We start from the raw sequence: 10000 nt of genomic DNA on the forward strand, positions 1-10000 counted from the left end.
TTTAAGATGGGACTTAAATGCTTCTACTGAGGTAGCATCTCTAACTGTTACCGGGAGGGCATTCCAGGGTACTGGAGCCCGAATAGAAAACGCTCTATAGCCTGCAGACTTTTTTTTGGCTCTGGGAATCACTAATAAGCCGGAGTTCTTTGAACGCAGATTTCTTGTCGGGACATATGGTACAATACAATCGGCGAGATAGGCTGGAGCTAAACCGTGTAGTATTTTATACGTAAGTAGTAAAACCTTAAAGTTGCATCTTAAGTGCACAGGAAGCCAGTACAGGTGAGCCAGTATAGGCGTAATATGATCAAACTTTCTTGTTTTTGTCAAAAGTCTTGCAGCCGCATTTTGTACCAACTGTAATCTTTTAATGCTAGACATAGGGAGACCCGAAAATAATACGTTACAGTAATCGAGACGAGACGTAACGAACGCATGAATAATGATCTCAGCGTCGCTAGTGGACAAGATGGAACGAATTTTAGCGATATTACGGAGATGAAAGAAGGCCGTTTTAGTAACACTCTTAATGTGTGACTCAAACGAGAGAGTTGGGTCGAAGATAATACCCAGATTCTTTACGGAGTCGCCTTGTGTAATTGTTTGGTTGTCAAATGTTAAGGTGGTATTATTAAATAGATGTTGGTGTCTAGCAGGACCGATAATCAGCATTTCTGTTTTCTTAGCGTTGAGTTGCAAAAAGTTAGCGGACATCCATTGTTTAATTTCATTAAGACACGCCTCCAGCTGACTACAATCCGGCGTGTCGGTCAGCTTTAGGGGCATGTAGAGTTGAGTGTCATCAGCACATGTTTAATAATTTTTGTTTAATATGACCACAGAACTTTCCTGCAGAAGGTCTTATCTGTGTCCATGTGATGTCACCCGCCCTCAGGAAGCAGATTCCAGATGCTAGATGGAGCTGGTGGAGGGAGCGGTTGTGCGAGTCTAGCGGGAGCAGAGGGCACAGACGGGTGGGCTCCAGGAAGCCTGGGAGCTGGCCTTGTGCGTGTGCGCCTCTCGCGCCTTTCTGGACAGGTGCCTGCCAGTGGTGTCGGAGAGAGGAGAAGCCGCACGGGAAGAACCTGGTAGTCGGCGTTGGGGGAAAAGTGTCCATCTCGCACCCCTAATACGCATGCGCCTCTGTGCCGGCCCGCTGCCCGAGCTTTCGCGTACCGGGTGGCGTGGATGACGTCCGGGTGGCTTGAGAGTGGGAGAGGAACCGGGTCTATGCTTCCATCAACTTAGCCATAAACTGTCCCCATGCTACCATAGCGTCGGCCGGAAGATCTTCTTCGGACACCTCGGCTTCGTCTTCGTATTCCCACAGCTGGGTGTCCGCTTGGAGCTCCAGGAGGATACCTTGTTTGTCCTTGTCTTCGTCTGGCTGGGTCAATCTGTTACAACTTCGTTGCATGGCTGTGATTGTCGATTTCCCTCCAACGCAGGAAACAAGCAGGATCGGCGTGCAGGTAAGGCCTTTTAATCAATTAAACGCAGGACAAAAATACAAAACTGAGAATGCTAACAAGTGTGGAGCTAAAAAAAAAAAAAAAATGTCACCAAGGGTGAAAAATGAGGAATGCTAGTGTTTAGAAAATTCTCTAGAGCGAGGAGAAAAACCAGGAGAATGTATTTGTTACCTACAGCAAACATTGACCGAGCAACTAATGCTGGGTGACAGAAAACTATAAAGGGGAGTGATTAACCAAAACACCTGGTGGGAACAGTAATTGCTAAACAAAGACAGGTGAGGAGAATCAGTGCCCATGGAAACCAACAGTAAACAGGGAAAGAGGGTGCACCCAGGAAACAGACTAAAACGGGAAAACTATCAAACATAAATCATGCCATGACGCGGGTGACAGATCATGACAATTATGTATGTATATATATATATATATATATATATATATATATATATATATATATATATATATATATATATATATATATATATATATATATATATGTATATATATATATATATATATATATATATATATATATATATATATATATATACACACATGCATATATATATATATATATATATATATATATATATATATATATATATATATATATATATATATATATATATATATATATATATATGTATATATATATATATATATATATGTATGTACATATACATGTCTATATGTATGTATATATGTATGTATATATGTATTTATATATATATATATATATATATATATATATATATATATATATATATATATATATATATATATATGTATATATATATACACACATATACACATATTCATATATATATATATATATATATATATATATGTATATATATATATATATATATATATATATATATATATATATATATATATATATATATATATATATATATATATATATATATATATGTATATATATATATATATGTATATATATATATATATATATATATATATATATATATATATATATATATATATATATATATATATATATATATATATATATATATATATATATATATATATATATATATATATATACACACACATGCATGTATATACAAATATACTCTAACAAACATAGCAAGAAGGTAATTGATCTCTTTACTCCTCACCTGTCTCTGCAGGCCAACAACGCCAAGCAAGACCGGGACAATTTGAAATAAGATATTTGTCTCTGAATACGTTTTTGGTTTCTTTTGTCCACTGAAAAAATAAAATTTCAGACGCAAAAAGCAGCGATGATAACACGGGTGTGTAACCGGTTCTTTTCTACACCTTTCTCTCCTGTACACTACACACAAACTGCCGTTCTTTTTATCCGCGCGTGGCTAATTTGTGCTGAGCCATGCCTATTGCTCTCAAAGTGAAGTCAGCATGCATCGCAAAGACAGGAGATGAAAGTAGTTTTGTGATCTATAATACATGGGACGATGGTACGGGTACATGTTGGGGAGGGGGCGGAGACAGTGAGATAAGAGGGGATTTAGTTGTTTATTTGTACCCTCGCAAAGGCTACTTGTAATAAATCACATACTCTATAAATGATCTTATACGATATAAAATACTTCATTAATTAACACGTCTTACCAATAGCCATCATCAAATTGAGGGCCAAGACCAGCTCACCCCCAACCCCCCTTCCTGTATGCAGATCACGGGCTTTAAATTGGCAATTAATGAATGACTTCATATTCCTAGCCCCTTCCTGCTCTGTCACTGATAAGAATATAATGGCAAATCTCCCCATGTCACTGCTTGTCTTGAAAGGTTCTGATCCAGACTGGAGTTATGTTACAAAGACTCGTGAATTTACGTTTTAAATACGTTAAAATTGTTATCGAACAATTTATTCATTTTTAGTGACGGTCTGTACACTTTGAACATGATATAAATAAACAAAACAGGATGGTGATGGATCAACTATCTTTTTTAACAAGCCAAAACAACAACGACAAACTGTCCTCTCTTTGCACTGCTCTGGCAACACGCAGAAGTCCCTTCTGTGCCCTGGCAAACGATTAGAAACCACAAAAATCCTTAACTTTAACAACCCTATTGCTACAACAATAAACATTGCAAAAAATAAAATCCACTTACATTAACATCGGCAACGGAGGCGCCACTGAACGGGATTAGCTTTTCTCCTTCGCCGTGTATCTGTGTGCTTTTAATTGTTTTGCAGCTTTCTTTACTACTTCTCAAACATATTTAGTAGTCCTATTTAACTTGCAAATCACCCGATCTCTGTCTCACCACCCCTCCCGCAGCTAGCTAGCTGCTAAGCTAACGAAGCTAGCACTGAGAAAGGCGGCACCGGTCGTCGGTCGAAGGAAGCTACTCCCCGCACACCGCGACCACTCCCCGGAAGACAGCAGGAACTTCACTTGGTGACAGAAAATACCGTGAGTATGGCTTCCTGCGCGTCATGCACCTTACTCACGGAGAGGCTGGCTCTGCTAGAGGGCCGTGTCCGCCAGTTAGAGCAGAGTAATCTCGTAACTTTAGATGTTCCGGACACATCTGCTAGCGTTAGCTGTAGCGAGCTAACTAGCCCATCTTGTAGCAGCCCTAAGCGGCCTATAAGCACCGGTGTACCAGTTGAGACGCATAATAGATTTAGCTCTTTAGCTAGTCCTACACACCAGTCTACCGGGCACCACACCTTAGTCATAGGGGACTCCATCACCTGAAACATAAAGCTTAGCAAACCAGCCACAATTAAGTGTATTCCCGGGGCCAGAGCACCTGACATTGAAGCTAATCTTAGGGAGCTAACTCGCAACAGGCCTAGTAAACACGTACGACAGGCTAATCGCACCACTAGTTATGCGAATATAGTTGTACACATTGGCTCCAATGACACTAGGATGAGACAGTCAGAGATTACAAAAAGAAACATAGCCAGGACTTGTGATCTCGCTAGAAAGATGTCCAGGCATCGAGTACTTGTCTCTGGCCCCCTGCCTGCAAGAGGAAATGATGAGAGATATAGCAGATTGGTCTCACTTAACAAGTGGCTGGTTAGCCTCCGTAGACAACAGAGACTAACGTTTATTGATAATTGGCCCTCTTTCTGGGGCAAACCAGGCTTGCTGATGAGAGACGGCCTTCACCCTAACCAGGAAGGCGCCATCATCCTGTCTAGGAACATAGACTACTCGTTGAGTCACACTTGACTAACTACACTAGAGCAAGCCCGGTCACAGGCAATTACAGAGTCTGCTAGTCCGGGTGAGGAGTCAGTTAAGCTAGAACTAGCCAGCGCCAGGCTGGATAATCCCTGTACGCATAGCAATTCTCTTAGAATAATACACAACTCACATAATGTTTTTTCTGTTGTGACTGTGTCAGAGATGGACATCAATCAATCAATCAATCAATGTTTATTTATATAGCCCTAAATCACAAAAGTCTCAAAGGGCTGCACAAGCCACGACAACATCCTCGGCACAGAGCCCACACAAGGGACATCGATGTGAATGACTATGAGAAACCTTGGAGAGGACCGCATATGTGCATTCTACTGAGGTGGCAAATTATGATGCGTTCAGTTTATCGCAGCACCAAGCAAATAATCTAAAAATTCCTGTCATATCAATTCGTAGATATGGTCGAAACTATTTAAAGTGCACTACGCATAATAAACGCAACATTATTAATATTGCTACTACGGATAACTTCAACAAAAACTTGTCAAAACAGCCCAATACTTATAATATGGGCTTTTTAAACATAAGATCATTGTCTCCCAAAACGTTATTAGTTAATGAGGTCATTAGAGAAAACAATCTTAACTTCATTGGTCTTAGCGAAACCTGGCTCAAACCAGACAATTTTTTTGCGCTAAATGAGGCATCTCCTCCTAACTATACGAATGCACATATTGCCCGTCCCCTTAAAAGGGGTGGGGGGGTCGCACTAATTTACAATGAAAACGTTTACCTTACCCCTAACCTAAATAATAAATATAAATTGTTTGAGGTGCTTACTATGACGTCTGTCACACCGCTACCTCTCGACATGGCTGTTATCTACCACCCCCCCTGGGCCCTATTCGGACTTTATCAGTGAATTCTCAGAGTTTGTTGCTGATCTAGTGACGCACGCCGACAATATAATCATAATGGGGGACTTTAATATCCATATGAATACCCCATCGGACCCTCAGGGCGTGGTGCTCCAGACCATAATTGATAGCTGTGGACTTACACAAATAATAAATGAACCCACGCATCGCAACAGTAATATGATAGATCTAGTGCTTGTCAGGGGTGTCACCACCTCCAAAGTTATGATACTCCCGTATACTAAAGTAATGTCCATTCACTACCTTATAAAATTCGAAGTTCTGACTCATTGTCAACAAGCTAATAATAATAATAACTGCTATAGCAGCCACAACATTAATGCTGCCACTCTCGCTGACCTACTGCCTTCGGTAATGGCACCATTCCCAAATTATGTCGGCTTTATTGATAAGCTCACTAACAACTTTGACGATGCCCTGCGCGAAACCATTGATAGTATAGCACCGCTAAAGCAAAAAAGAGCCCCTAAAAGGCGTACCCCATGGTTTACAGAAGAAACTAGAGCTCATAAATTATCATGTAGAAAGCTGGAACGCAAATGGCGCGCGACTAAACTTGAGGTTTTCCATCAAGCATGGAATGATAGTTTAATAACTTATAAACGCATGCTTAACTTAGCTAAAGCTAAATATTACTCAAATCTCATCCGCCTCAACAAAAACAATCCTACATTTTTGTTTAGTACAGTAGCATCGCTAACCCAACAAGGGACTCCTCCCAGTAGCTCCACCCACTCGGCAGATGACTTTATGAATGTATTTAATAAGAAAATTGAACTCATTAGAAAGGAGATTAAAGACAATGCATCCCAGCTACAACTGGGTTATATTAACACAGATATGACTGTAAATACGACGGATAATGCCCTCCAAAATAGTCTCTCTCTTTTTGATTAAATAACATTAGAGGAATTATTACGGCGTGTAAGTGGGATAAAACAAACAACATGTTTACTTGACCCACTTCCTGGGAAACTTATCAAAGAGCTTTTTGTATTCTTAGGTCCATCAGTGCTAAATATTATAAACGTATCACTTTCCTCCGGCACTGTTCCCCTAGCATTTAAAAAAAGCGGTTATTCATCCTCTGCTCAAAAGACCTAACCTCGATCCTGACCTCATGGTAAACTACCGACCGGTGTCCCACCTTCCGATTATTTCGAAAATCCTCGGAAAAATTGTTGTACAGCAGCTAAATGAACACTTAGTGTCTAACAATCTCTGTGAACCTTTTCAATCCAGTTTCAGGGCAAATCACTCTACGGAGACAGCCCTCGCAAAAATGACTAATGATCTATTGCTAACGATGGATTCTGATGCGTCATCTATGTTGCTGCTTCTTGATCTTAGCGCTGCTTTCGATACCGTCGATCATAATATTTTATTAGAGCGTATCAAAACACGTGTTGGTATGTCAGACTTAGCCTTGTCTTGGTTTAACTCTTATCTAACTGACAGGATGCAGTGCGTCTCCCATAACAATGTGACCTCGGACTATGTTAAGGTAACGTGGCCCTGCACATCGTAGCATATACATGCTGCCGCTAGGCGACATCATACGCAAATACGGTGTTAGCTTTCACTGTTATGCTGATGATATCCAACTATACATGCCCCTAAAGCTGACCAACACGCCGGATTGTAGTCAGCTGGAGGCGTGTCTTAATGAAATTAAACAATGGATATCCGCAAATTTTTTGCAACTCAACGCCAAGAAAACGGAAATGCTGATTATCGGTTCTGCTAGACACCGACATTTATTTAATAATACCACCTTAACATTTGACAACCAAACAATTAAACAAGGTGACTCTGTAAAGAATCTGGGTATTATCTTCGACCCAACTCTCTCGTTTGAGTCGCACATTAAGAGTGTTACTAAAACGGCCTTCTTTCATCTCCGTAATATCGCTAAAATTCGTCCCATTTTGTCCACAAGCGATGCTGAGATCATTATCCATGTGTTCGTTACATCTCGCCTCGATTACTGTAACGTTTTATTTTCGGGCCTTCCTATGTCTAGCATTAAAAGATTACAGATGGTACATAATGCGGCTGGTAGACTTTTGACAAAAACAAGAAATTTTGATCATATTACGCCTATACTGGCTCACTTGCACTGGCTCCTGTGCACCTAAGATGCGACTTTAAGGTTTTACTTTTTACGTATAAAATACTACACGGTCAAGCTCCTGCCTATCTTGACGATTGTATTGTACCATATGTCCCGGCAAGAAATCTGCATTCAAAGAACTCCGGCTTATTAGTGATTCCCAGAGCCCAAAAAAAGTCTGCGGGCTATAGAGCGTTTTCTATTCGGGCTCCAATACTATGGAATGCCCTCCCGGTAAAAGTTAGAGATGCTACCTCAGTAGAAGCATTTAAGTCTCATCTTAAAACTCATTTGTATACTCTAGCCTTTAAATAGACTCCCTTTTTAGACCAGTTGATCTGCCGTTTCTTTTCTTTTCTTTTCTACTCTGCTCCAAACCCGGGGTGGACCGCTAGCCTGTCCATCATATGGGGACATCTCTACGCTGCTGACCTGTCTCCACTCGGGATGGTTCCTGCTGGCCCCACTATGGACTGGACTTTCGCTGATGTGTTGGACTTTCACAATATTATGTCAGACCCACTCGACATCCATTGCTTTCGGTCTCCCCTAGAGGGGGGGGGGGGGGGGGGGTTACCCACATATGCGGTCCTCTCTAAGGTTTCTCATAGTCATTCACATTGACGTCCCACCGGGGTGAGTTTTCCTTGCCCGTATGTGGGCTCTGTAACGAGGATGTCGTTGTGGCTTGTACAGCCCTTTGAGACACTTGTGATTTAGGGCTATATAAATAAACATTGATTGATTGATTGATATAAATATATATACATATACATATATATACATATACATATATATTTATATATATATATATTATATATATATACACACTCCTCTCTGAGTTGCCACCTTATCGGGGTAGAGGAGTTTGCATGTCCCAATGATCCTGGGAGCTATGTTGTCAAACAGGTCTTAGGTGAGGGATCAGACAAAGAGCAGCTCGAAGACTTTTATGGGAATGCAAAAACCGAGACTCTGATTTCCCTCGCCCGGACGCGGGTCACCGGGGCCCCCCTCTGGAGTCAGGCCTGGCCGGAGTTGGGGCACAATGGCGAGCGCTTGGTGGCCCCATGGGCACAGCCCGAAGAGGCAACGTGGCTCTCCCTTCCAATGGGCTCACCACTCATGGGAGGGGCCATAGAGGTCGGGTGCGTTGTGAACTGAGCGGTAGCTGAAGGCAGGGCACTTGGTGGTCCGATCCTCGGCTACAGGGACGGCGTGGCGAAGTTGATAGAGTGGCTGTGCCAGCAATCGGAGTGTTGCTGGTTACTGGGGTTCAATTCCCACCTTCTACCTTCCTAGTCACGTCCGTTGTGTCCTTGGGCAAGACACTTCACCCTTTGCCTCTGATGGCTGCTGGTTAGCGCCTTGCATGGCAGCTCCCGCCATCAGTGTGTGAATGTGTGTGTGAATGGGTAAGTGTGGAAATACTGTCAAAGCGCTTTGAGTACCTTGAAGGTAGAAAAGTGCTATACAAGTATAACCCATTTATCATTTATTATTTACATAAGCTAGCTCTTGGGAATGTCACCACACTGGGAGGGAAAGAGCCTGAGCTAGTGCACGAGGTGGAGAAGTTCCGGCTGGATATAGTTGGACTCACTTCGACGCACAGCAAGGGCTCTGGAACCAGTTCTCTCGAGAGGGGCTGGACTCTCTTCCACACTGGCGTTGCACGCAGTGAGAGGCAACTCAAAGCCTGCATGTTGGAGTTTGACACAGTGGACGAGAGGGTAGCTTCCCTCCGCCTTCGGGTGGGGGGACGGGTCTTGACTGTTGTTTGTGCTTACGCACCAAACAGCAGTTCAGAGTACCCACCCTTTTTGGATACACTCGAGGGAGTACTGGAAAGTGCTCCCTCGGGTGATTCCCTTGTCCTACTGGGGGACTTCAACGCTCATGTTGGCAACGACAGTGAAACCTGGAGAGGCGTGATTGGGCAGAATGGCCGCCCGGATCTGAACCCGAGTGGTGTTTTGTTATTGGACTTTTTTGCTCGTCACAGATTGTCCATAACAAACACCATGTTAAAACATAAGGGTGTCCATATGTGCACTTGGCACCAGGACACCCTAGGCCGCAGTTCCATGATCGACTTTGTAGTTGTGTCATCGGATTTACGGCCTCCTGTTTTGGACACTCGGGTGAAGAGAAGGGCGGAGCTTTCTACCGATCACCACCTGGTGGTGAGTTGTCTGCAATGGTGGGGGAGGATGCCGGACAGACCTGGCAGGCCCAAACGCATTGTGAGTGTTTGCTGGGAACGTCTAGCAGAATCTTCTGTCAGAGAGA

The sequence above is a fragment of the Entelurus aequoreus genome, linkage group LG06 (genome assembly GCF_033978785.1).
Source record: "Entelurus aequoreus isolate RoL-2023_Sb linkage group LG06, RoL_Eaeq_v1.1, whole genome shotgun sequence".
NCBI classification, from domain to species: Eukaryota; Metazoa; Chordata; class Actinopteri; order Syngnathiformes; family Syngnathidae; genus Entelurus; species Entelurus aequoreus.